Raw genomic sequence first — 25,935 nt, 5'->3', positions numbered from 1 at the left:
AGCTGATGCAAGAGCCAGCACACACCTTCTCCTTTGGAGCAGGTGGGAAATTTAAATCTCACACACCTCCTGACTGGGTGTCAGAACATTCCCCTGGTTACACCTTTTAATAGCTATAAACCCATCCCCTCTGCTTTGCCCAAGCCACCTCTTACCTGTTTGCACAAACTGATTTCCCCAGGTGTCCCTGGTATGAGGACCTTCTGTCAGATTCTCCTGGTGTGTGATGTGTCATCAGCTTCAACATCTGAATGCAGATTGGGGTTGGGGGGAGGTCCATCCTGCAAAATAACAAAATATTTATAACTCTATAAAGGAGTTTACAGGTCAGTTCTCAACCAAAGTAACAATATTACTCACAGATTCTAAGGAAAACATCCAATATGTAACTGGTTTGTTACAGATAGCTGAGATATATCAATATAAACCAAAGGTAAAAGTTTAGAAACTAATCATTTGATCCTTGACCCATTTTCCTATTTTATAACCTCACTGGACACTTCTGTGAATGAGATAATTGGTAGTAATCAAATACTATTCATTTTAAAATACTCTTTGTATCTAATATGTAACAAGCATCTAATAAATGCTATTTGAATAATAAATTAACAGACACTATTGATTATTCTGCTTACATTTATTCTTAATAAAATTGATATACATTGTAGAGGCCTATTTATGTAAGAATCATCAAATCAGACTGACCATGTTCATACTGTTTCAGATTTTCATGATATAAAAAATAACACTTTCTAAAAAGAGTAGAATAAATGCTGTATATATTCACAGTCTAAAAAATCTGCATCCATGTGGAATTACCATTTAAAATAAGGGCAAAATTTAACAAAGAATGTCAGAGTTTATGTCAATAGAACTTTGATAATGATTTTTATGCTCCAAAATTAACATGGACCCACCAGTTAAAATAATTAGATACCTTAATTAGTTATACTATTAATGAATTCTGATCCTCTACTAAGAAATTGATTGAGAGTAACAGCATTTTCTTTAAATTCTAACTCTAAAACAAACAAACAAATGCACAAACTGGAAGAATTAATCATTTTCTGTCAATGTTTTCTAATTTTCCATTGATGAAAATGAAATAAAGGAATGTGTTGCAACACAGCTTATATACAGATCTCTTTGGAGTTTCATGCATTGGCACAGACTTTCTGTCTTCAGGGAACATTGCATTTTTTAAAACTATCTCTGAACAACCTAAATGTCCTCGACAGATGACTGGATAAAGAAGTTGTGGTATATTTATACAATGGAATACTACTCAGCCATAAAAAATGATAAAATAATGCCATTTGCAGCAACATGGATGGACCTGGAGATTGTCATTCTAAGACAAACAAGCCAGAAAGAGAAAGAAAAATACCATATGATATCACTTACACATGGGATCTTTAAAGGAAAAAAAAAAAGACAAACTTATTCACAAAACAGAAACAGACTCACAGACATAGAAAACAAACTTATGGTTACCAGAGGGGTAATGGGGTGGGAAGGGAAAAATTGGGAGTTCGAGATTTGCAGGTACTAATACACATAAAATAGATAAACAACAAGTTCCTACTGTATAGCACAGGGAAAGATATTCAATATATTATAGTAACTTATGTTGAAAAATATGAAAATGAAAATATATATGTTCATGTATGACTGAAGCATTATGCTGTACACTGGAAATTGTCACAACACTGTAAACTGACTATACTACAATAAAAAAAATTAAAAAAATAAAACTCTCTCTGCTGCAAATATTAATCGGTATAATGCCCCTGTTAAATCACTCTGCAGTAAGATTAAACTTACACATGTTTTCAAGTTAATACACTGTTACTGAGATAACCAAAACTCTTTAAAATCATAATTTTCTGTTCTTTTCATATCTCCTGTTCAAGACACATATTGTCTGCCCAAAGAAATGGAGAGGATGGAAATCCCTTGTGATCTATTTAATATATAGCTCTTAGGAAGCTAATATAGAAATTAAAGTTCTCATGCAAAAAATATATTAGAAAAATGTGGAGAAACAAAAAATAAAGTGTTACTTCTTAACATATTTATGTGATCCCAAAAACAGTATGAAAGAGACTTTCTAGTTTGAAGGTGAATTTGCTAATATGGAAGGAGTGAAACTCACAAAAGGCCATTAAGTCATACCCTTTTGTCTGAATGTTGCAACATGTAAACAACTCAAGATAAAATGAATTTGAAATTAATAGAGAGGGAAAACAGAATTATGGAAAAAAAGAGAGAATGGTTTTTTATTTGTTTAAGGTGTGGCAATCATTGGCTTCTGACATTTGCATGGTGCTGGTCCTAGAATATTTAACATTATGCTACTTGATTCAAGATTCTTTGTTATCAGGTTCTCTTGCCAGCACTGAAGTTCTGGAAGTACAAACATAATATCTTTTTAACCAAGATTCATGGGCCCAGGAGTCAATACTTTTTAGCAAGAGACATGAACTTAAGTGTCAGTTCCTCAGATTTTTAGTGCAGAGTTTGTGTTAACAGGATCTGATGAGGCTCTTTCCAGTAAGATAAAAAAAGGAGTCTTAAATCAGTTACTTCCAATTTTTAGGTAAAGGTCACACAAGGAGTCCATACTTTATCCTTGAGAAAAACTTTTTGTACTTGTTAGTAATAAATCTGGCTTCAGTGACTTAAGACTTTATAATAATACATTAGATGATTGTGAAAGCTTTGAAGTGTCTTTGTTCTCAGTTTTCATTGCTGATGATGGATGATAAGGACAAAGATGTTTGTAGATGGTGAGCAGCATCGGATAAAGCATTGACACTGATAGTTATTTATGTTATTCTGAAAGCAAACATAAGGGTTCCAGATTAGAATCAGACTATTATTAATTACAGCAATGACCACATCAGTTTTCCATACCCCACTCTCAGAAAGATGCAATGAGAGGCCGATGGTTAGCCACCCATACAAACAGTGGTTTTCTTATACTACAGGAGAGGAATCTGAAATTATGAGTTTACAAAGTGACTGATATACAGTTACACTCCTCTCCCACTTGAGAGACAGAGAAACTGTACCTCCTTAATGAAAACAAATCTCCAAGGCAAGAAGAAGAAGGTCCCTAGTTTACAACCATTTTGAATGTGAATGTAAAGGAACAGCCCAGGGATCCAGCCCCTGTGAAATGCAAACCCACACCTCTGTGCAAAGTGCACTGAAAACGTGAAAGAGCAAATGCTTCCAGAGGACAAAAGGACACAGTGTCTATTTTTAGCATGTCAATTTCCATTGTTCAGGAGGCCAGAACCCTGCAGGAACACTGAAAAATCCAAGGAGGACTACTTTCCCAGTGTCTTGCAAAGCTTTTTATAAAATGTAAAATCATACAGTGAATGCCTTTGTTAGCAGATAGAGAGATTCCCAAATTAGAGAGCCCACCAAAAGTGTGGGTCCTTGCCCACCAGTTGAGGAGGAATTCTCAGCAGAAGCAGAAAGACAAAGTGAAAGACACCTTTATTGCTCAAAAGAGAAAAGGGAAAGAAAGTGTTTGAGTGGGGGAAAAGAGAAGAGAATTGCTCCAGTGGAGAACTGTTAGCCCAGGTAGCTAACAGGATGAGAGAGCTACATCTCCAGGGAGGGGCACGGGGGCTTTTCCTGGAGACTTCTCCCCTCATGTCCTCCTTCCAGGTGTGTTGGAGTCAATCACTTTTTCCAGTCCTTATGCAGGATATTCTGGCTGTTGTCATGGCAACTGTCAACTGTCCTGGTGCTGGTGGGTGTGTCATTTAGTATGCTAATGAATTATAATGAGGCTCAAGGTCTACTGGAAGTCAAATCCTCTGCCATATTGGGCCTAGTTGGTTCTCAGCAGTTTCTGTTTTTTTCTCTTTGCAGCTTTCTCCTGTGACTTAGATAGGAGTAATTGGTTTCTATTCAAGGGAGGGACAGGGGTATGATCCTGGAGGCAACAGCCTTGAATTTCTAACAGAGAAATTCAAGAGATTACTGAAAAGGAGGCTAAGGAAGAGATCTGGTCATCACACAGTTTACCTTTTTCCCTCTGGTAGCAAGTATAGTGTCTGTAAAACATCTCAGGAATGTGCATCTGATAATGAATCTGTGACTTTATTGTCCTAATCATCAACTGCTTGAGCCTGCTCTTTTATGACTCAGAGAGGCCTGGGAAATTTCATCTTTTCTAAAAACAAGAGGCAGAGGTTTGGGGGGGAGGGGGTGTGTGCCCTGCAGGGTCCTGCTAGGTCTCCCCATTGGTATTGGATATTTAAGTTAGATAACCCAAATTGGACACACAGTATTAAAATTGTGAGTTTGTGTTTTTTTAAGTTATGTTTAGATAGTCATCTTTTTGTTGAGCAAAGCTGCTAGCCATCCAGAAAACGGACAAACAATAATAAGAATGTGTACCTGTTCATTTAAATGGCACAACTGTACAAATTCCATTTGCTGGTGTTCAAACACCTATGTCCCACTTTCATAGATATTTGCCAGAATTATGAGGTCAGCAGACAGGACATGTACTAGAGACAGTTTCAGGAATTTTGACCAAAATTGTCCAACAAATACTGATTTAAGATTGCAGCCAAATTTCTGTTATGGGGAAAACTGAACAGTTTGGGCCAATTAATTATGTTGGCTGATTTGATCACACTGGAAGCAGGTATAAGAGAGTTTATTTAACACTGCTATGGCCCAGTTTTGAGGTCCTGGCTCAGTTTCCCTTTCTGAACAGCTAATTAAGTTCACATTCCCCAATGATTCACCTTACTGGGTCTCAAACTTCAGGCCACAGTATACCTTCCTTGGATTAGATACCATAAAATGAATGATAGTCAATTTGCCCGAGAGCCATCCAAATTATTTAATGAGCCAATCCCCAGGGAACTCATGAAATCTAGCTAATGTCACCCTACTTGGCCAATATAAGCTGTCCCCTGAATTCCAACTTGCTGTTATCTTATCCCCAGGTCGACCTTTGTAAGGCCCTCAGTGAAGGCCTTCTCTCACTCAGCCTTTCATCTATCTTGAGTGTCAGTATGTTGTGCCCACCATCAAAAGAATCTTCAAATTTTACGAAACTGAAGGTAGAATCCTCATTTTAGGAATGACATTCAATTAATTTATAAGAATGTAAATGATTATTCCTGAATGAAAAAATACACAAAGAAAATTGTAAAAAATCTCCAAGGCTTTTGATTAATAATATAAATCAATCAAATGATATGGCATATATTATAAATTGATATATCATGAATTATACTGGACTGACAGGTGTCCTAAAATCTGTAAACAAGTATTAATTGGCAAATAGTACCTAGTCTTTGGGTTTCAGCATAAATCCTAACATGAGCAGGCTACTTATGCATATAAGTTATGACAATGGAACTTTATAGGTTTGGAAAACAAATAATTCTCACAATTATGAGTTGATTAAATTTTGGAGAATTTCATACAAGCTTCATTCCTCATATGAATAATTTTTAATCTTTCTTTTTATAAGGAGATAGAATACAATTTGTGTTAACTGGGTCATTCCAGCAAAGTTCACATTCATATAATTATTATTATAGATAATGTTATGTTATGTTAACTTTCATCTTAACCCACTCATTTATGTTAACTTTCATCTTAACCCAAGTAACTAACTTTTGCTTCCTACAAACACAGACACAGTGAAAACTAATCACAGATCCATAAACTCTTCATCTTTATGAGCAGATATTTTTATATAACCTTCAGAAATTCTACTGTCAAAAAAAAAAGGCACCAAAACATAACAGTATACAGAAGCATTTTCACATTCTATATGGAAAAAAAAAAAGGTAAATTAAAATTATGTTTAATGATCAAAGCTTCTATTTTTGCTTGCTTTGAAATTACTCAGGAAAAAAAGATTATTTATTAACACATTTTAATATTAGCCTAAGGTCTAAAATTTACTTTGGAACTTGGAAATTGTAATTAAAGTCAATATATTAATCCCTCATCATTCCTAGAATTATTAGAATTTATGGGTTTTAACGTTTTGAGATAACCTAATAATTACAAACTAACTTAAGTGCCATTTATATATTTGAAATCTGAAACTTTTGTGGGAACAGTGATAGCTTCTTTGACTCATAAACCAATGTTTATTTCTAAAAGTTTAAATCATGAGATGCTTAGAAATAATCTTGCATAGAGTATTTTCTTGGCATTAATTTACAAAGTAATACTTGGAAGAAGACATATGCATTAGTTAACTTGTGTTATTCACACACTTAATAGGACTACTACGTGTTCTTATTTTAATACAATTTATAAGCTTATGTGTTTATAAAACTGAATTTTAAAGACTTCTTAAATCATATTTATGCTTTCTTCTTCATTTCGTGGAACTAAAGGTCATCTTTTCCCTTTTATGTTGAGCAAGGCCATTACTCAATTACTTTCCCAAGTTGCAGGTTTTATTTTTCTTTTTTGTATATATAAGCTCATATATCTTAAGCAAAATAAATTCAGTTTAGTAATTTTTCTTTAGTTTCTTTTTATAGATGGCAATTGCTGTGTATTAGACTAGATATTTTTATAGTGAAAATATAATAATAATTTTCTTCATCAATTCATTTCCAAAAGTTCCCAATAGAGGGGATAAAGTAAAAGAGAAAAAAATAAAATAAAAAGGAGAATTTGAAGAAGCCAGTTTAATCGATGTGGGAAATTATTATTGTCAAAAGCTATGTATCGGCCTTCTGCATGAAGGAAAGAAATATTAGATGCAGAAAAGTCTTCTGAGACACACGTACACGAGCTTTTATAAATCATTTAAATAAAGTGAACTTTCATAAATGTTCTATCTTTCGGACGAAGAATCTAGACTCTCTCTTCCTTTTTGTGCTAAATTGTCTCCAAAGTGAAAAATTTTATTTATGTCAAAAGTTCCTCAAAGTGATCATTGTAATTCCAGATTGTCCTTTATGAAATCCTTTCAAAAATTAATTTTTTTGTGCTTTGGCACCCATACAAATGGGCAGATGGAAACTGGCTTCATGGCAAACTTATCAAATGATGGTTGCCCTTTGCTTTTTTATTGGTGAAAAACAAACATTACTCATTAAGAGTCCTCCCAAAATCAAAGCCAACGCTGAACTCTTATGTACCTCATAGAAAGTCTTAGAAATTTTAAAACTGAAATATAGAAATTGTATAGAATTACTCTCTAATTATACCACATTAAAAACTATAAAGAAATTGCAAAGGTAGAAATGAAAAAATCTAACAATGTGGCAGTTTACTCAATTAACTAAGCAATACCTTGATAAAAGAAGTAATCAAAATTCAATTGCCAAATAATAAAATCTATGAGATATGACAAGTGTACAGAGAGGAAATTAACCACCTTAAAACTCACCATTACTCACAAAAGCAAAGAATGAAAATAATAAAGGCGATATTCAATTTGATGACATACAGAACAAAAAAAAATTTAAAAAGTTACAAAGATTAGAATTCATTAGAAATAGAAATTTTTCAATGAAAAATAAAAGTACATGAGAACTCTGATACATCTACGGAGAGATTCTTGAAAAAGTATAACCTAACAGTGGTATAAAAATAGAAATTTGAAAAAGATTCTGTCAACGTGAAAACTGCACTGGCTATAGTTGAACCATCTAGAGTGACCTAATCCAAGGCTGTTCAAATGAGGAAGAGAATGGGTTCCAGACTCAGTTCTGCTGTTAAGAGATGAAGTGGAGAGGATTTTAGGCTGCCTCTGTGTGTCAGCTGCATCTTAGCAGGAAAAGTAAATATTCCCTGATCTTTGTGATTGGAGGCAGTTTTGTAACTTGGAATCAGGCCCTTACTCTTCCACAGGGACTGTGAGACAGGCTGCTTTCATCCTTGTTGATGATGTTTCACTGGGATGGGTCCTGGCCCTTGAGAATCACAATCCTGGGTTTTAAAACTGGCAACAGACTTTTAAATGAATTATAGCTCAAGGAGCAGGGTATGAACTTGCAGTTACAAACTTCCTAAAGTAAGTGGTCTAAGAAAAGTGAGGTCAGGTGGCTAGAGTCAGAAGGATCCTATCTAAGTCTAGTTAAACTAAGCAGAATATTAAGGGTCAGTTGGTCAGTACTCCAGGACCCCATGTTTCCACAAGTCATTATTTTTGAAATTGAACATAACACAACACATACTAATAATGTTATCACATGATAACTAAATTGTTCCATAGCACAGAAAAAGGAAGAACACGTCCAACTATTTAACTGCAGCATAACCCTCATACCTAAACATTACAAAGTACGTACCAAATGAAAATTACCAGCCAGTCTGGTTTCTGAGTATTTACACACAAATACACACACACACACACACACACACACACACACACACACACACACAAACTAAATTTAACATGAATGGATTCATTCCAGCTGACATTTAAAAAAAAAAAAAATGAAAGAGCTGGGCTGTGTATCGGCAGGGGTTGTACCAGGAAAGAGAGGATACACTTAAAATGGATTAATTGAAAACAGTTAAGTGAAGGCACTGTTTACAAAGGTTTGAGCAGAGTTAAGAGATTAATACAGATAGTGCAACTCCTAGGAAATGAACAACAGTGGCAAAGGGGTAGGCGATCTCACAGAGATACAAGGAAATATATTACATGTAATCTCGAAGGGACAAGGGAGGTGGGATCCCGATTTAACGGAGTCTGGTAAAAACTAGGGCCACGGACCACTAGATAAACCTTAGGGCCAGAAAGAAATGCACGCTTTGCCAGGTCTGCAGCCACGTTTAAAAGGAGATGCGGGAATTACCTTCTCCAGTTCTCCTCACCTCCCACTCGAAGACCTTCTGAGTGTGCGTCCCACTGGTCAAACACAACAGGAAGCCAGAGGGCAAAGGAGCCTTCCAGAGTAGACAGCAGGGCAGAGAGGGCTGGTGTACTGAGATCGGGGAGGGGGAGAGCAAAGATTGTATCCCAATTTCAAATGAGCTCCAAGATCAGGAGACGTGCTACATGTTATTGAACCTAAGACTAAACTGTTTGGAAGATGCCATTAAGTGGCACTAACAAGTAAGAAATGCTGGCAACTGAATTAGAATACTTCCTAATCTGACTTTTTAAAAATTGTACTGATTTAAAATATTTTAGATTAGATAAAAATGTTATATCACTCGTGGCAACAAAAACATGCAAAGCTAGCCGAGATATTCTGAAACTGCCACTTACTCACTCTGATTATTTGAAATCACTTGACTCAGCTTCCCTATGCCCTGCCACCTGTACCGTCAAGAACATTAATGAGGTGACCTTTCTTAAAAGAATGCCTGACCACCATCCTCAGGAGGCTCCTCCAAGCCACAGACACTCATTTTACAAGTTTTGATGCTGGTACTTGAACCATTGTACCAAAAGGTACCAATGGAAAGTTTCCAGACACCTTTCCAGATTCATTTTCTTTCTTCAAATGACCCATGGGTAGAGTTTGAGAGAAAAGAAATAAAAATCTTCTCTCCTTGTGAAATTAGTATTATTTTGAATCACTGTCACATACAAATGAACCTGTATTATACTACACCAAGACATCATGTTAAATAAGGTGGGCCACATTAAGAGGATTATATAGGATTCCAAGGGAAAAAAAAGTATTTAAAAATGTACTAAGGATATAATAGAAATTACAAAAAAATTGAGACATCTGTTACTTCAATAAGTAAACTTGAAGAAAAGCACTATGTATATTTTTAAATCCACGTTTTTTTTCCTGTATGTAATGAGGTTTATTATGTATGTTTTATGGAGAAGAAATTATGATGCCTGACTACCGAGTCCAGGAAACCTGCAGAGGTCACCAAAAAGACAATCATGCTGCACATTTCTACAGCTCTGAGAGTGAAGAGAGTGAGGGCAGAGCAGCTGTGGGATTTCCTGCCAAGAGGCAAAAATCAGGCGGAACCCCAGCATGTCACTCTGCCACGGTTTTTCTCTCGCTTACTTTTTTTTTTCTCCCAGGCTGGAAAACTGCTAGGAAGTCAGAGGGAATGCTCAGAGTGTTAATTAGGGGCAGGAAAATGCTCTTCAATGGCTTCTCTTTGGTAGTTTCTAAATATGAAATTAAAAGCCTCCCCCCCTAGAGGAAGGAGTTGCTGCACAAAAACAGCCTGCCAAAGGGCTCTGGATCCCAGACACGGTGAATCTAGGATCAAATGTTCACTTTGTGGGCTTTTCCTTACAGCAGAGTGCTCCGGCTGAGTTAAAGGTTTGTCTGCCTCCTACTGGAGTCTGGGGAGAATAATGAGACAATGTATTTATATGCCTGAATTAATTTTATAGCAGCCTTTCTCCCATTGATTAATTAGTTAAAGTCAACAAGGAAATAGGAAATACTCAAGTGAATTGAGGTGCTGTTTACTTCCATTTCTTGCTCTGCACTATACTGGCATCTAAAATATGTCATGTTAATGTTAGGCAATGCTTCAAGATTGAATTTTATCAAGGAAGACTGTTTCTGTGGGAGGCAGGTCTTACCTGAGTGTCAAAGAAGAATAGAGATTCATGTTTGTTTGTTTTTTAATTAACTCATCCTTAGAATTCTTAGCTACTTCAGTTTAAAACCCACCTACAATATATGTGCATAGATAAATAGATGCAGATATACAACTTTGTATTTAATGCATCTCATGCAACAAGCTTTTGCTAAGGGGACAAGCAGGATAAACTGCAGTCTCATCCACTACGGTAAATAGTAGACATTGTGACAAAAAGCAGGACCCTGCAGGGCCCTCCCAAGTACCAAAGTTCCTATGCGCCCTCCATTTCTTTTTTCTAATAAAAGGCTTTAGTCTTCTAGAACTTTCCTGAGTTCCAAAGAGCAGACTTGGGCAGTTACTAATTAGGGAAGTGAGGGAATGCAGAAACAAAGGAAAAGCAAACAAGAAAAAAAAATAATAAGAATTCAGCAATAAAACAGAGTCCTAGTTCCTCCTCAAGGGATGCACAGAACAGTCTGACAGGTGTCTTTGAGTTGTTTTTCAGGAATTCAGATCCTCCCCCTACAAAGACACTGCCACCCCCAACATACACACACACACACAGTGGAGAATGGTGATTATGTGCTGAGCACAAACACTAGACCCTAGGCTGGTTGGAAGCAGAAGATTAATGATTGAGAGTCCTGAAACATCACTGTCTTCCCTCACCGTCAACCAATCAGAAGAAAGCCATGCACCCTGCAGCCCCTAATCCCCAAATGCTACCTTTAAAAGCACCTCTCTGAAAGCCATCTGGGAGTTTGGGTCTCTTGAGCATGAGCTGCTCATACTCCTTGCTGGGCACCCTGCAAATAAAAGCTGTACTTTTCCTTCACCACAACCTGATGTCAGTAAACTGGCTTTGCAATGCTGTAGGTGAGCGGATCCAAGTTTGGTTCAGTAACAGTAGTGACTAGGAAAGCAGCTCCTCCCTGTGTGGCTAGACTTTAGCAGCACTGAACACAACAGAACACCGAGAATGGGAAAGGTAGCCTAAACATTATGCTTTCCTAGGCTCCCTTCCACGTTTGGCCTGCTTCTGCTAACACGGAAGCACTTCCAGACATTTTTTTTTATATTTAGACTTTCTAATTGTTTTTGCCAAGAGGATTAGCTCAGCACTGGTTAACTCAAAATTATCAGAAATGGAAATTTTGTATTTTTAATCTCCCCAGGTGTTTCTAATGTATACTGAGAACTTTGATCTAGCCAAAGATGACCTATTAGCTTCTAATTATACTCTGTTAATTTGATTATGAGTTGAGTTTTCATTGATAGCTACCATTAGCATAATAAATGATAGTAAAATACCTCTCTAGCATTTGTCCAAATTTTCTATCCAACTGGTAATGTCTATTAAACAAGAGACTTTTCTTGGTATGTGACTTCTTGGTATGTTACTTTTGGCCTGTAAACAACTGCAACTCTCAACATTCTGTGGCTGCTTGTGAAATCTGGGCCAGTTTTACTCACAGGAACTTATTCACCTTCGTGTCTTTCATAAGGAAGTGGCATATTGCAGTATGTCAGTGCATCACCTTGGGCAGGCAGAAATCACTTCTGAGATCTTAACCTGCAATCTTTGTTCACAAAAGCAGGTATTAATTCCCAGTTCATTACACAACTGGATGAACCAGCAGGCATTACATGTCCCTCAACATTTAAATAAAATGCTCTTCATCTCTGATTGGATTAAACATTATAATTTCCCTAACAATTCTTCTATTTCATGATTGTTTCATGGACCTATGAAAATTAGAGACTATATGACCTGACTTTTCTTATTCTTTCAATCAATAATTCATCCTCAATATTTTTACATACCAGGTATAAAATACATTCACATTTTATGGCAAGACAGGAAAAATTCAAACATAAAAAATGTTATCTGCACCTTGGACTCCTCCCTCCCCTCTGCTGTGCACTGTGTACCTACATGACGCGCTGAACAACTTCCTCGTGGGCAAAATACCTGCTCAAACATAAAGAGGAGCATTTTCCCATCACCAGTAAGACATCTACTTAAGAGATAAGATTCCTTCTTAATCTTGTAAGGGACCCCAGTGATCCATGACACACTGCTTTGTGCCAGATTGTGTAAACTGTCAGTAACACATCATTTAATGTATAGCCCTCTGTCTCAACAACCTATGTAACTATGCTTTGACTTCTAACTGGCAGAACAGATCTTGGAGTTTTCTGATATGCTGTTTCTGGGTAACAATAGTCCATTTGGCCCAAATAAAATTTTCCATTTCTTTCTTACTTTGATTGATTAATTTTTTGTCAACATAGGCCAGGAATTTTAAAAAGGGGGCTTCAGAATGTTCTTGTCTGCATGTGTCTGTCTGTCTTTCTTTCCTTTTCTTTTTTTTTTCTTTCTTAACTGGGACTCTGATGCTCCAATTGGAGCAGTACTTCTTGCTTGGATTGCAACCTTCTGAAATTTTTCTTTACTAAGTTAGAAGACAACAGCATTGGTGGTTAATTGGTTCTTTGCTCCTGAAATAGGAATAATTGAAGTACAGTGATTCATATGCAAACAATGCATACCATCAATGCTTAAGCAATTACTTTTACATTTCAAAAACCCTGTAACAAAGACAATACTGCAAAGAGCAGAGTTCTCCATCCTTAGCAGAAAGGAAACTTCAAATAAACCCTCTTTCAAGCATATCAAAGAGCCTTTAATGGGAAAATTACATTGTAATCTCTAAAAGGACCAGTTTAGCTGCAAAATGAGTTTCTAATTAGTGGGCCCTATTATTTTGCTATTTGATAACAATTTAGCTTCTTAGTGAAGCATATTAACTCTAAAACTTTTGAGGAAAATTTATAAACCTTGCTGCCAAGAGCACCACAATTGATGGGCATTAAATATTTAGAATCTATTAAACTAAATGTGTTCCTAAGTGTCTTAAGGGTGAATGATGAGTTACAGCCTACAGGACAAGGGGCTTCATTGCCTTCTTATTCTTAAGGCTCAAGCAATTCAGTTCAGAAGGGGTCATCTGTTTGTGCTTGTAAGGCAGTGAAATTTTGAGTCAAGTTCTATATATCTATGTCCTCTCCTATCTAGTCCTTGAAAATAACATAAATAGAAATAACACTGTAATCAAGTAGCAGGTTTTGCTGGGCATTTGGCCCTAAAGAGTTTATTTTAGACACTTTGTTAGGGTCTGAATATAACACTGTAAATGAGATAAGAAACCCAAGATCAAATCCTTGTCTCTGATCAAAATAACACTGTTTGGGTCAATCATGATATAAAAACATAGTGATATTTCACATTTCTATTAGTGAAAGAAAATACATTTTGTTTAGTCTCTTTTTTATCACATTAAATGTTTGCAAGATTAATGTTTTTCAAAAAAATGGACTTTTTTTTGCTTATTTTCCTCAGACTTCACATGATAAGTAACAAAAATGAAATGGCAAATTATAATTACATCTTATGAAGAAGCTGTTTGAAAAGTACATTAGCAAAGTATCTGTTGTTTGGACCAGGTATGGCGATGGTGATTAGGTAACTGGAAACTGAACTTTACTAATATTCACAGAAGAGACTGAGAGAAGGTAATGAATAAACTGTAATGTGTTTCTGAGGATGTGAATTGGGTTATATTTATCTGACTGAGGGGGAAAAAAAAGAATAGAATGTCTTGCAAGCTACCAGTGAGACAGGAAGGGGGCAGGGCACAGCCATTCAAGGAATGTACAGCCATTAACATCAAAATGGTGAAGATTCAACCCTCAGGAGGCCCTGAGGCCCAAGATGGTGGGAGATTTGACTTCTAGCAGATCCTCAGCTTCATTATATGCTCATTGTAATATATTAACATGGTGAATAACATGCCCACAGGCCCATGGCAGTCCCAAGGCTAGCCACAAATGGTCAAAGAATGGGAAATGGCCAATTTCCTGGGAATTGCAGCCCCTTCCCCAGGCTACTTAGACCAGTCCTTCCAATTATTAGCATATGAAGCTACCAAAGCCCATAAAAAAATGGCAACATGGAGCCTTGTAGCTGCTGCCTCTCTCTCTCCATTCAGAGACAGCCTGCACTCTGTCTATGGAGTGTGTACCTGCTTTTAATCTGAGCACCCAACCCCCACAACTCGTGGCCTTTCTCTTGCCTTTCAATGTATCCCTCTGAATAAATCTACCTTTACTCAACTTGAATTCTCTCCTGTGCGAAGCCAAGGACCCACACTCGGTGGGGCACGTCCCAGGGGCTCAACCGAAGCCTGGGACACAGCCCTTCTCATGCCCCACATCTGTTTTTCCTGCATCACTAGGACCAAATTCTAAATATGTTTTATCTCTGCAGACAAAAAATTGTTACCTGCCTTTCCAGTAAACAAAGAATGTTGCCCTCCATCAAGCCATCAGCCACTGCAGCTTCCATCTCTGGTACACCCTGAGGGGAACTGGGGATGGAGGAGAACAGGCTAGGTCTTACTTTTCTTACCTATGTGAACGAAAATATTGCGATGTGAATGAAGATACTGCAACCATATCAGTAAACAAAGAATGCTGAAATCAAGTCATCAGCGGCTGCTGCCACCCCCCAGTGAGGACAGGCCTGCATCCACTCACAATGGTGCACTCTGAGCAGACTCAGAATAAGAAAGGGCAGGATACTGGCCCTAGTCATGTGCTTGTCAAAGGAATGAGTTCAGTGAGCCCAAATGTTTGCTTCCTCTCATACATAGAAAATCACTTAATTCTTTAACTTGAGATGTCTGGTTGTCTTTAGATAACAAACAATCTTTTATTGTTCCTACTACCTGGTCTTTGTTGTAAAGCTCCTATATATCCTGGCTCCTCCCCCACCTCTTTGGAGCAGTTCCTCAGAGCAATCTGAGAGGCTGTCACCCCGGCTCAAGTCCTCCCGCCAAATAAAATGTAACTCTTAACTTTTAGGCTGTGCGTTTATTTCAGTCGACACCTATTACAAAAATTAAAAACCAAATTCTGTCTACAAAGCAGCGTATGATGTATCTTACGAATAATCTTACCCATAAGACTCATGTAATGTGAGAATTTCAAGTAGAAATTCATGAAAAATTGTAGAACACATGTTCTTTTTTGGCATTACTTGTTTTCAGTTTTAAATTATTTTATAGTCTTTCTTAGCTTAAATGGTAGATTTGGGGAGAGTTTTGTATTGTTATTTCCAAATTGCAAAAATTTCAATTTTGTTGCTGTTGAAAATATTTGTTCTCATTTTTCTAAGAAACTTATGTAACACTGTTTTAAAAATGCAACACATTTTTCAGTCTGAAACGAAATAAAATGCATTGGTTAGTATAACTTACTCTGTTCTAATTTTGTTTTTTCCTACTTCTCTTTCATATATTTATTAGTGAATTTAATAATCTGAGTATAGATTTTTTATAAACCAACTACATTTTCAAGGTTGGAAACATGAAAATTAAGAATTTTGGCCTTTGCCTTTGGTGAACAATAGCCTAAGAATGTTGATTAAAATAGATACAAATTCTGCTCTATCATGAATTCTATCATGAGAACATCCACTTAAAGTACATGTTATTAATAGTAGCCAAGCTCCATCATGTGCCAGATCATGTGATAAGCGCTTTTGTACAAATTATGTAGCCATCATAACAAAGCCAGGAGTCTCAGCTTCCTCATTTGTAAAATGGGGGTTAAATACTCCTCACGTTCCTTATCATTAAAATATATCATAACTTACTGGCAAAGAGTTACTGCTAGCTACTTATCTTGGTACAGACAAGCATTATTCATCTTCTAATAAATTCACATATTAAAAGTAATTAACCAAAAAAGTTCTAGCTGAATTCTAACTTTTAATTAATTATTCAGTGCTGCCAAAGGTAAAGTCAGATTTAGGTCTTATATTAAAGTGATGAGATTAAACAGAAAATATTCAACAGAAACCTTACCACTGCCATAAAATGTTCACCTGAAAGAATCTGAGAATGTAAGAATTGTGTTGATGGTGTTACAAAACAAACACAAGCTGGAGGCAGAAAACCTGAATTCAAATTTATACCTTTTAATATTTCTATAATGTAGGGCAAGTAACTTAGTTTCTCTGAGCTTCATTCATTTGTTAATGCTCAAAAAATCAAGCATGGACACAGCCGACTAATTGGCTCCACTTTCTTCATCTTTACAATATAGGTAACGACCATCACAGAAGTTGTTATAGACTCCAAAGATGTCTAAGTTAGTAGGTTACATTGCAGACCATTCATCCCTACAAAGCTGTAATAAATTATTATTCAGATAAGTGACCAGCTCTACCCAAATAAGAATAGGATGGTTTTGATTTATCCATTTTACCACCAAAGAGCTAAATGTCTTAGAAGATTTGAGGATTTGTTTTGGTTATAATAGTTTTCTCAAGTCTCAGCTCTATCATTCTATGAAATTTATCATTGCATTGATTCACTCATTCATTTAATTTCCACATGTATTCATTCATATGTTCTTTCTTCTTGAAGGAGAGTTGATTTACAGTATTATATTAATTCCAGGTAGATAGTATATTGATTCAGTATTTATACAGATTATACTTCAATAAAAGTTATTATAAGAAAATGGCTATACATAGTAACGTGTTATATAGTACATCCTTGTTGCTTATTCATTTTATCCATAGTAGTGTGTCTCTCTTAGTCCCATACCACTAATTAGCCCTCTTCCCTTCCCTCTCCTCTTTGGTAACCATAACTTTGTTTTCTGTATCTGTGAGTCTGTTCCTGTTTGCATATACATTTCTTCATTTTTTTTTTTTTTTTAGATTCCACATGTAAGTGGTATTATGCAGTATTTGTCTTTCTCTGACTTATTCACTAAGCATAATATCCTCTAGGCCCATCCACATTGCTGCAAATGGCAGAATTTCATTCTTTTTAATGACTAATAAATATTTCATTGTATATATACACATCTATATCTTCCATTTCTTTATCTGTTCACCTGTTAATGAGCATTTGTGTTGCTTCCACAACTTGGCTATTGATAACAGGGCTGCTAAGAACACTGGGTGCATGTATCTTTTTCAATTAGTGTTTTTATTTTTTTCCAGATATATACCCAAGAGTGGACTTGCTGGATCATATGGTACTTCTATTTTTAGTTTTTTGAGGCAGCTCCATATTGTTTTCATAGTGGCAATTGACATTCCCCCCACCAGTGTGCAGGGTTCCCTGTTCTCCACTAACATGTTATTTGTAGATTTTTGATGATAGCCGTGCTGACAGGTGTGAAGTGATATCTACTTGTTTTGATTTGCATTTCTCTAACAATGAGCAGTGTTGCCCATCTTCCCATATATCTTTCAGCCATCTTTATGTCTTCTTTGGGAAAGTGCCTATTCAGGTCTTCTGTTCACTTTTTGATAGGGTTGATTGCTTTTCAACATTTAGTATGAGCTGTGGATATATTTTAGATATTAATCCCGTATAGATCATATTGTTTGCAAATATTTTCTCCCATTCAGTAGGTTGTCTTTCAGTTTTGTTGACAGTTTTGGTTTCCACAGGTGTTCAAAAGATTTAAAATTTATTTAAGTTCCTGTTGTTTATTTTTACTTTTATTTCTCTTGCCTTAGGAGACAGATCTGAAAAAATATATTGCTACAGTTTCTGTCAGTGTTCTGCCTATGTTTTCTACTAGGAGTTCTATGGTTTCCAGCCTTATATTTAGGTCTTTAATCCATTTTGAGTTTACTTTTTGTATACGATGTGATGTAATATTCTAGTTTTATTATTTGACACATAGCTGTCCAGTTTTCCCAGAACCACTTACTGAAGAGACTGTCTTCTCTCCATTGTATATTCTTGTCTCCTTTATCACAGCTTAATTGAATATAGTTGCATGGGTTTATTTCTGCGATCTTTTGTGTTTCCAGATACATTTTAGGATTATTAGTTATAGTTCCGTGAAAAATGTCCTCGGTATATTTATAGGGATTGCATTAAATCTGTAGATTGCTTTGGGCAGTATGGTCATTTTAACAACATTAATTCTTCTAATTCAAGGGCATAGGATATGTTACCATTTCTTCATATCACCATCAATTATCTTCAGTGCTTTAATTTTCAGTTGTCAGAGGGTACGTCTTTCACTTTCTTGGTTAAATTTACTCATAGGTATTTTATTCTATTGGATGCAATTTTAAACAGGATTGCTTTTTTTCTCTTTCTGGTCTTAAACTATTAGTGTATAGAAATGAAACAGATTTCTGTATATTAACTTTTTACCCTGCAACTTTGCTGAATTCATTTATTAGATCTAATGGTTTTTTGGTGGAGGCTTTAGAGTTTTCTGTACAAAGTGTCATGTCATCTGCAAATAGTTTTTCCTCTTCCCTTCCAGTTTGGTTGCTTTTGTTTCTTTTCATTGATGGCTGTGGCCAGGACTTTCAGCTCTGTGTTCAAGTCAAGTGGTGAGAGGAGGCATCCTTGTGCTCATGCCTTTACAGGGAAGGCTTTCAGGTTTTCACTGTTGAGTGTGATGTTAGCTTTGAGTTTGTCAGAAATGGCCTTTATTATGTTTAGATGTGTTCCCTCTGTACCCAAATTGTGACAAGGTTTTTTTTTTTTTTTTTTTTTTTTTACCATGAATGGATGTTGAATTCAGTCAAATGGTTTTTTTGTGTGTGTCTGTGCTCTGGTGGAGATGTTCTGGTGATGTTTACCCTTTCTTCCGTTAATGTGGTATATCACGTGGATTGATTTACATAAGTTGAACATCCTTGTGAGCCTGGAATAAACCCAAATGGGTCATGGTTTCTGACACTTTTTACATATTGTTGGATTTGGCTTGCTATTCGGTGGAGCATATTTGCATCTATATTCATCAAAAATCCTGGCCTAGAATTTTCTTTCTTGGTAGTGCCTTGATTTTGGTACAAGGGTGACAGTGGCCACATAGAATAAATTTGGGGGTTTTCCATCCTCTTAAATTTCTGCAACAGTTTGAGCAGTACAGCTATTAGTTCCCTACATGTTTAGTAGAATTCCCCTGGGATGCTGTCTGGTCTTGGAATTTGGTTGCAGGGAATTATTTTTTGTTTGTTTGTTTGTTTTTACAAATTCAATTTCACCACTAGTGATTGGTCTGTTCAACTGATATTTTTCTTCTTGACTCAGTTTTGGCAGGTTTTATATTTCTAGAGATTTGTCTACTTATTCTAGGTTGTGCAATTTCTTAGCATTCAACTGTTCATAATCTCATAATTTTTTATACCTCTGTGACATTGACTGTTATTTCTCCTCTTTCATTTCTTATTTTATTTGATTCCTGTCCTTTTCTTCTTGGTAAATCTGGCTAATAGTTTTTTTTTTTTAATCAATTTTGTTTATTTTTTCCCCCAAACCAGCTCTTGGTTTCACTGTTCTTTTCTATTTTTATCTCTATTCTCTTTATTTCTCCTCTGATCTTTATTAGTTCCTTCCTTCTGCTGACTTCAAGCTTTGCATGTTCTCTTTTTCTAACTCTTTTTGTTGGTAGGTTAGGTTACTTGAGATTTTTCTTTCCCATGAGTGGGATGCCCGATCTGTGGCTCAGCTTACTCCTTCTCCAGGACAGGTGTCTGCCAAAGCAATCTCCCTTTCCCTCTGAGCCCCCTCCCAGGGACACAGGTCCTAACCGGATTGTTTTTCTACCTTCCCTACCTGATTACATGTGTGTATTTCTTACAGTCTTGGTTGTACATGAGTTCTTCTGTCAGTTTTCAGTTAGTGTCAGTAAGAAGTATTTCAAATGTAGATGTATTTTGGATGGGTTCATGGTAGGGGAAGTGAGCTTCACATCCTCTTACTCTACCATCTTGATCTCCTCCTCCATTGGTAAATTCTTAAGAGAGAACAAAATCTGTGGCTTTGTTTCAGCTAATAAATGTTCTTAACATCTGGAAGACACTTTTGTATGAATTTTACACATACGAGGTAAAAAACTGTGCTAGATTAAAGGTTATCTCTTTCCTGTGGATTGTTATAAGCTCAATTATGAGAAAAAGATACTTTGAGGATAGTATTTGCTTTGTTTTAACCCCTTTCTGCATCATATGCTGCAACATCATATTGTCATTATAAGATCACCAGACAGGTGTGGGGTCGGTGTAGGCAAAGACAAGGAAGACGGAGCCTGAGGATAGAAAGGCCATGCAGGATGGTCCTCCTCTCTCACCTCAAGTTCACTACCCACATTGACCTACATTGAGGGAAACTAATTCAGACTTAGGGGATGTTAAATTTAAGAATAAACATCCTACCACTGGTATATTGTCAGGCTCAACAGGGCTTGAAATTTACTGGGTGATTAGAATTAATGAGGAATAAAATATAGCCATCACAAGATTAATAGGCTGACTACAAGGTTTTAGAGGCACACACATATGTGTCTGTGACTTAAGAGGACATCAAAAATAATATATATATTTTTTATATAAACTAAAAGCAGCCTCTGCTGCAACCTAGCTTTTCAAAAAAAAGGTTTATTCTTAATTATTTTCATTGAGGTGAAATTTACATAACATAAAATTAAGCCATTTAAGTTGTGCAATTCACTGGTACATTCATAATACTGTCACAACCCCTTCTGTCTAATTCCAAAACATTTTCAGCACCTGAAAAGAAATCCCTGTACCCATTAGACAGTCACCTGCCATTTCACTCTTCTACCAAACCCTGGCAGCAATCAGTCAGCTTCCCACCTTTATATGTTACCTGCTCTGGATATTTAGTATCAACAGAATCCGTTCTTAACTCTAGGTATTTATGTGCCCAGACACTTGCACATCTCAGAGCACAGTGATGCTCTTCTCGTGCCTCACAGCATACTGTTGCTAACGTCACTGCAGCAGGTCTAGTGAGAACTTGACTCACACTTTCACAGTTACTTTAGTTTTTATTGCCTTCATGTTTCAGTTCGTAATCTTTAATGATCCTCTTCACAGTAAAGGCAAATCTCATCTGTGATGGATCCAGGTGAGTGCCAAGTAAACTATCCTTATAAAAACACAGGAGTGATGTCTTAGGCTTCATCAAAATCATGTTCCACTCTTCTGAAATAATACTTTCCTACTATTTCATCAGGAATGTGTGTGTGTGTGTGTGTGTGTGTGTGTGTGTGTGTGTGTGTGTTGAGGTGATACTACTTTCTAAGAGATATAGTAAATGTTGCCACAAAATGTGCAATAAGATAGTTATCCCTTCTCTAGATCAGTGGATTTCAAAGATATGCTCTCTTGGTTCTAAGGACTACTAGAGATAGTGCAACATTGGCTTGAATTATGTTGTATTTCCAAATTACCTAAAGGATTTTATAGCCATCTCTGCTTTTTTTCCCCCTAGTCCTGTCTTTTAGGTGTCTGGCTGAATACCTTGTCCAGAGGCATCCTAATAATGGTGACCCTAATACGGTGTTTTCAGGTGCTCACCTGAACCCTAAGATGAGTTTGTGGGCTTTCTTTTCTGTGGATCTACAGACAGAAATTATGTTTTTTATTTTGACTTATAAAGAAATAGAAGAGTGAAATGTGGCTTCTAGATCTTTAGTTCCAAGCTATAAATCTCTGCTTTTGAGGTATGAAATGTTTGCAGTTATGCATGTGGCCCTTTTATCCATGCTTCTTGCTTACTTTGTGTACAATTCTTCAGAGAAAACCAGAGGTGATTAACTGGACAGGAAGCTGGCATTTGTTTCCCACTGAATGAATAAATGAAATAAAGAATAAATACATAAGCATCAATCCCTAACTTTTATCATCTAAGCAGTTGTCTGCTTACTGGTCTGCCTCTCCTGCCTACACTGAGGACTCTAAGGTCAGGTAAAGTGACTTCTGATATATTCAATTCCACACTGAGTATAGCAACAGGTACACAGTAGAGATACAATAATCTCCTGATACACAGTAAATTTAAGGTAATATTTTAAAACACGTATTGCGGTACAACTTCATATGCAACACTTTTTGTTCCAGGTAAGAAAGCAGCATGTATATATGTGTATGTATATGTATATGTATATGTATATGTATATGTATATGTATATGTATGTATGTATTTATGTATCGGGGTGTGTGTGTGTGTGTGTGTGTGTGTATGTGTATATAGCAAAATATTTGATTTTCAACTGGTTTTACATTTCAGATCAAGAACCAGTGACAGCAGTGATGTAGGCAAAAATGGTAGAGGAGGGGTCTCTAATGGCTTGCCCTGCCCCAGAAACACTGAAAAACCTGACAACAAAGATCAGAATCAACCTCATAAGAACAAATAAATACAAAGACATTCTGTCATTCTGTGTTTACGAATTGGAAGACTAAATATTTTTAAGATGGCAATACTACCCAAATTGATCTACGAATTCAGAGCATTTTGTACCAAATCCCAGTGGTGGTTTTTTTTTTTTTTCCAGAAATAGAAAAGCCAATTCTGAAATTTAGAGGGAAAATAAGGAACCCTGAATCCAGAATAATCCTAAAAATGAAGGACAAAATAGAAGGATGCACATTTCTCAAACGTGATCTCAAAACTTAACTACAAAGTGACAGTAATAAAAATGTAGTATTAGCCTAAGATAGACATACAGATCAAAGAGAATCAACCATCCAGGAACACATACTCATATTTAAGGTCAGTTGATTTTTGACAAAGAAGCCAAGAAATTTCAACAGGGAAAGAAAAACTTTTTCAACAAGTGGTGCTGGATCAACTTAGCACGTGCACCCACATGAACACGCACACACACATGCCTTGTTTACAAGTTGACCCCTAACATATCACACAACAAAGATAAATTCAACATAGATCAAAGACCTAAATGTAAGAGCAAAAGCTATAAAACTTTTTGAAGAAAGTATGAGTAAAAGTACATGGTTTTGAATTTGGTAATTGTTTCTTAATTATGATATGAAAAACACAAGCAACAAAGAAAACTACAAATGTTAGACTTTCTCCAAACTAAAAACTTTTGTCATTCAAAGTTTGGGCATCAAATACTATCAACAGAGTGAAAAGAAAACCCACAGGATGGAAGAAACTATTTTCAAATAATGCATCTTATAACTATCTAATATCCATGAAATATAAAGAACACTTACAACTTCACAATGAAAAGACAAGCAATTCAATTAAAAAACTGGCACAGGATCTGAACAGACGTATCTCAAAATAGATAGAAAAATGTCTGATAAGCACGTGAAATGATGATCAAAGTCATTAGTCATTAGGCAAACGTAAATCCAAACCACAAAGAGCTATCACTGCACATCCGCCAGGAGGGCATAACCAAAAAACAGATTACAAACAACTGTTGATGAGAATGTGGAGAAATTGGAAACCTCATAAAATTAAAATGGGACCATCAATTTGGCAAACAGTTTGGCAATTGCCAGTAAGTCAAATATCAAATTACCATTTTACCTAGCAGTATATACTCCAAAGGACTGAAAATGGACACCCAAACAAATACTTGTAGATGAATATTCATAGCAGCATGGTTTACAATAATCAAAGGGTGAAATGCACAGAGAAACAAAATATGCTATAGCTATGTAACAGAATATTATTCAGTCATAAAAAGGAAAGAAGTACTGATATATGCTACAACGTTTACTAACTTTGAAAACATTATATTAAGTTAAAGAAGCCAGACACAAAAGGCCACATATTGTTTAATTCCATTTATACGAACTATCTAGAACAGACAAATGCAGAAAGACAGAACAGATCTTTGGCTGCCAGGGGCCAAGGGGAGAGTGCTGCTTGGTGGATACTAGGTTTCCTTGAGGGTGAAAGAAAAAGCTCTGGAACTAGGTAGTGGTGATAATTACTCAACATTGTGACTGCTCTTAAGGCCACTGAACTGTACACTCAACATGGATAAATAGTAGGTTTCAGGTCACCTATTTTTAAAATAATCAAAATAATGTAAAAATAAAATAAAAACCTATTTTTCTCATTTATATCTAAAAACTATATAAGAAAGAGTCTTGTAATTAATCTCTGCCATTAACTGAAATCTAAAACATGATCTCTATCTAAAAGTAAAACAAACAATTTCTGAGACTCACACTGTGACCTATTTCAGGAACCATTGGAGAATGGGACAAATTTGAATGGGACTCAGAATTTTTCAAATAATGTCCAATGTAGCTGCATACCACTCCTAAGACAGAAGGAGTGGATATTGACTTATTTTTTTCCAAAACCACTTGTAAAAAAAAGTATATTTTTAGTAAATAAAGTAACATCTGTGATTTATGAAATAAAAAAGATAATAATTTAGTCAGGATTTATGGTCTTATTATCTCAGTTCAGTAAAAAATATTTATATTTTCTAAAATGTTGAGAATATCCATAGTTGATATCCTTGGGAAAGATTCTGAAATTATTACAACAAAAATTGCATTGTTTGATTCCCAATATCACCGAGCACCTACTCCTCAGTGCAGTGCCCCTAATCTTATGCTGCCTCATTATAAACTGGGCTCCTAAGGTCAAAAATGTGTTTATCTTAGTTTAAGTCTTTAAATTTTATACATTATGTTCCAGACTTCCTAGAAAAGTGAAATACATAAAGTGACAGAACATTTGGACTAGAAAAATCCTTAGTGATTCACGGAGGTTACTAATCATTTTAGAAAACTGATTCCCAGAGACTTTAAGGTTTTTTTTGTTTGTTTCAATTTTTTGCACTTTTTAATGCACTTTTATTTTATTTTAAGCATTTTATGTTTATGCACTTTTATTTTAAGTGCAATAAAATGATGTGGGAGATTTTAAGAAAGGACATTATATCTCTGATTAAAATTTTAAAAGATTAATACATAGATGGCTGTTCTATTGAATACAGAGCACCGTTGAACAGGATTACAGCAGTGGAGGTACATGGGGGAAAATTATCCAGTTCTGGGTACGTTTTGGAGCTAGCACAAAGAAGACCTTATTGAAAGACTGGATATAGATTTTGAAAGAGATGAGTAAATGTTGAGTCTTTGATTTGTAGTCTAAAAGTCTATGTGGGTATTGACAAAGATTTGGAGTGGGAAATCAATTCCTGTGTTTTGGCCATGTGAAACTGAAGTTATCAATCATGCGTCTCAGGGAGATGTGGAGTAATTAGCTAGACACATAATCCTCACACTCAGGAGTGGCGACTGAGAGGAGGCATACATTTGGATGCTATAAATTGGTTTCTGTAAATTTTGCAATTAAGTTATATCACTTCAGGGAAAAGGTGAATGGACAAGATCAACAGGGACTGCTCTCTAGGATATTCCAACATTTAGAAATAGGCAACAAAACAGAACCCAAGAAAGGAAACTGTAAATTCCCATTAGGACAGTGAAAGCCTCCTTCAGAGACACTTTCAGAGATCTCTGAGAAAGGC

At 36.0% G+C, this 25,935-nt stretch overlaps 1 long non-coding RNA gene across 3 annotated transcripts in view; it reads right to left on the bottom strand.

The window, feature by feature from the left end:
• Positions 1–25,935, bottom strand: part of LOC141577564 (uncharacterized) — a 541,558-nt gene that overhangs the window by 195,625 nt on the left and 319,998 nt on the right. For all 3 annotated transcript variants that reach the window (XR_012506821.1, XR_012506819.1, XR_012506820.1), the window contains one exon: positions 156–281. This is a non-coding gene — a long non-coding RNA (uncharacterized LOC141577564). The remainder of the gene's footprint in view (positions 1–155; positions 282–25,935) is intronic.

Source organism: Camelus bactrianus, chromosome 4, assembly GCF_048773025.1.
Source record: "Camelus bactrianus isolate YW-2024 breed Bactrian camel chromosome 4, ASM4877302v1, whole genome shotgun sequence".
NCBI classification, from domain to species: domain Eukaryota; kingdom Metazoa; phylum Chordata; class Mammalia; order Artiodactyla; family Camelidae; genus Camelus; species Camelus bactrianus.
This window is presented reverse-complemented; position numbering and strand designations above follow the sequence as displayed.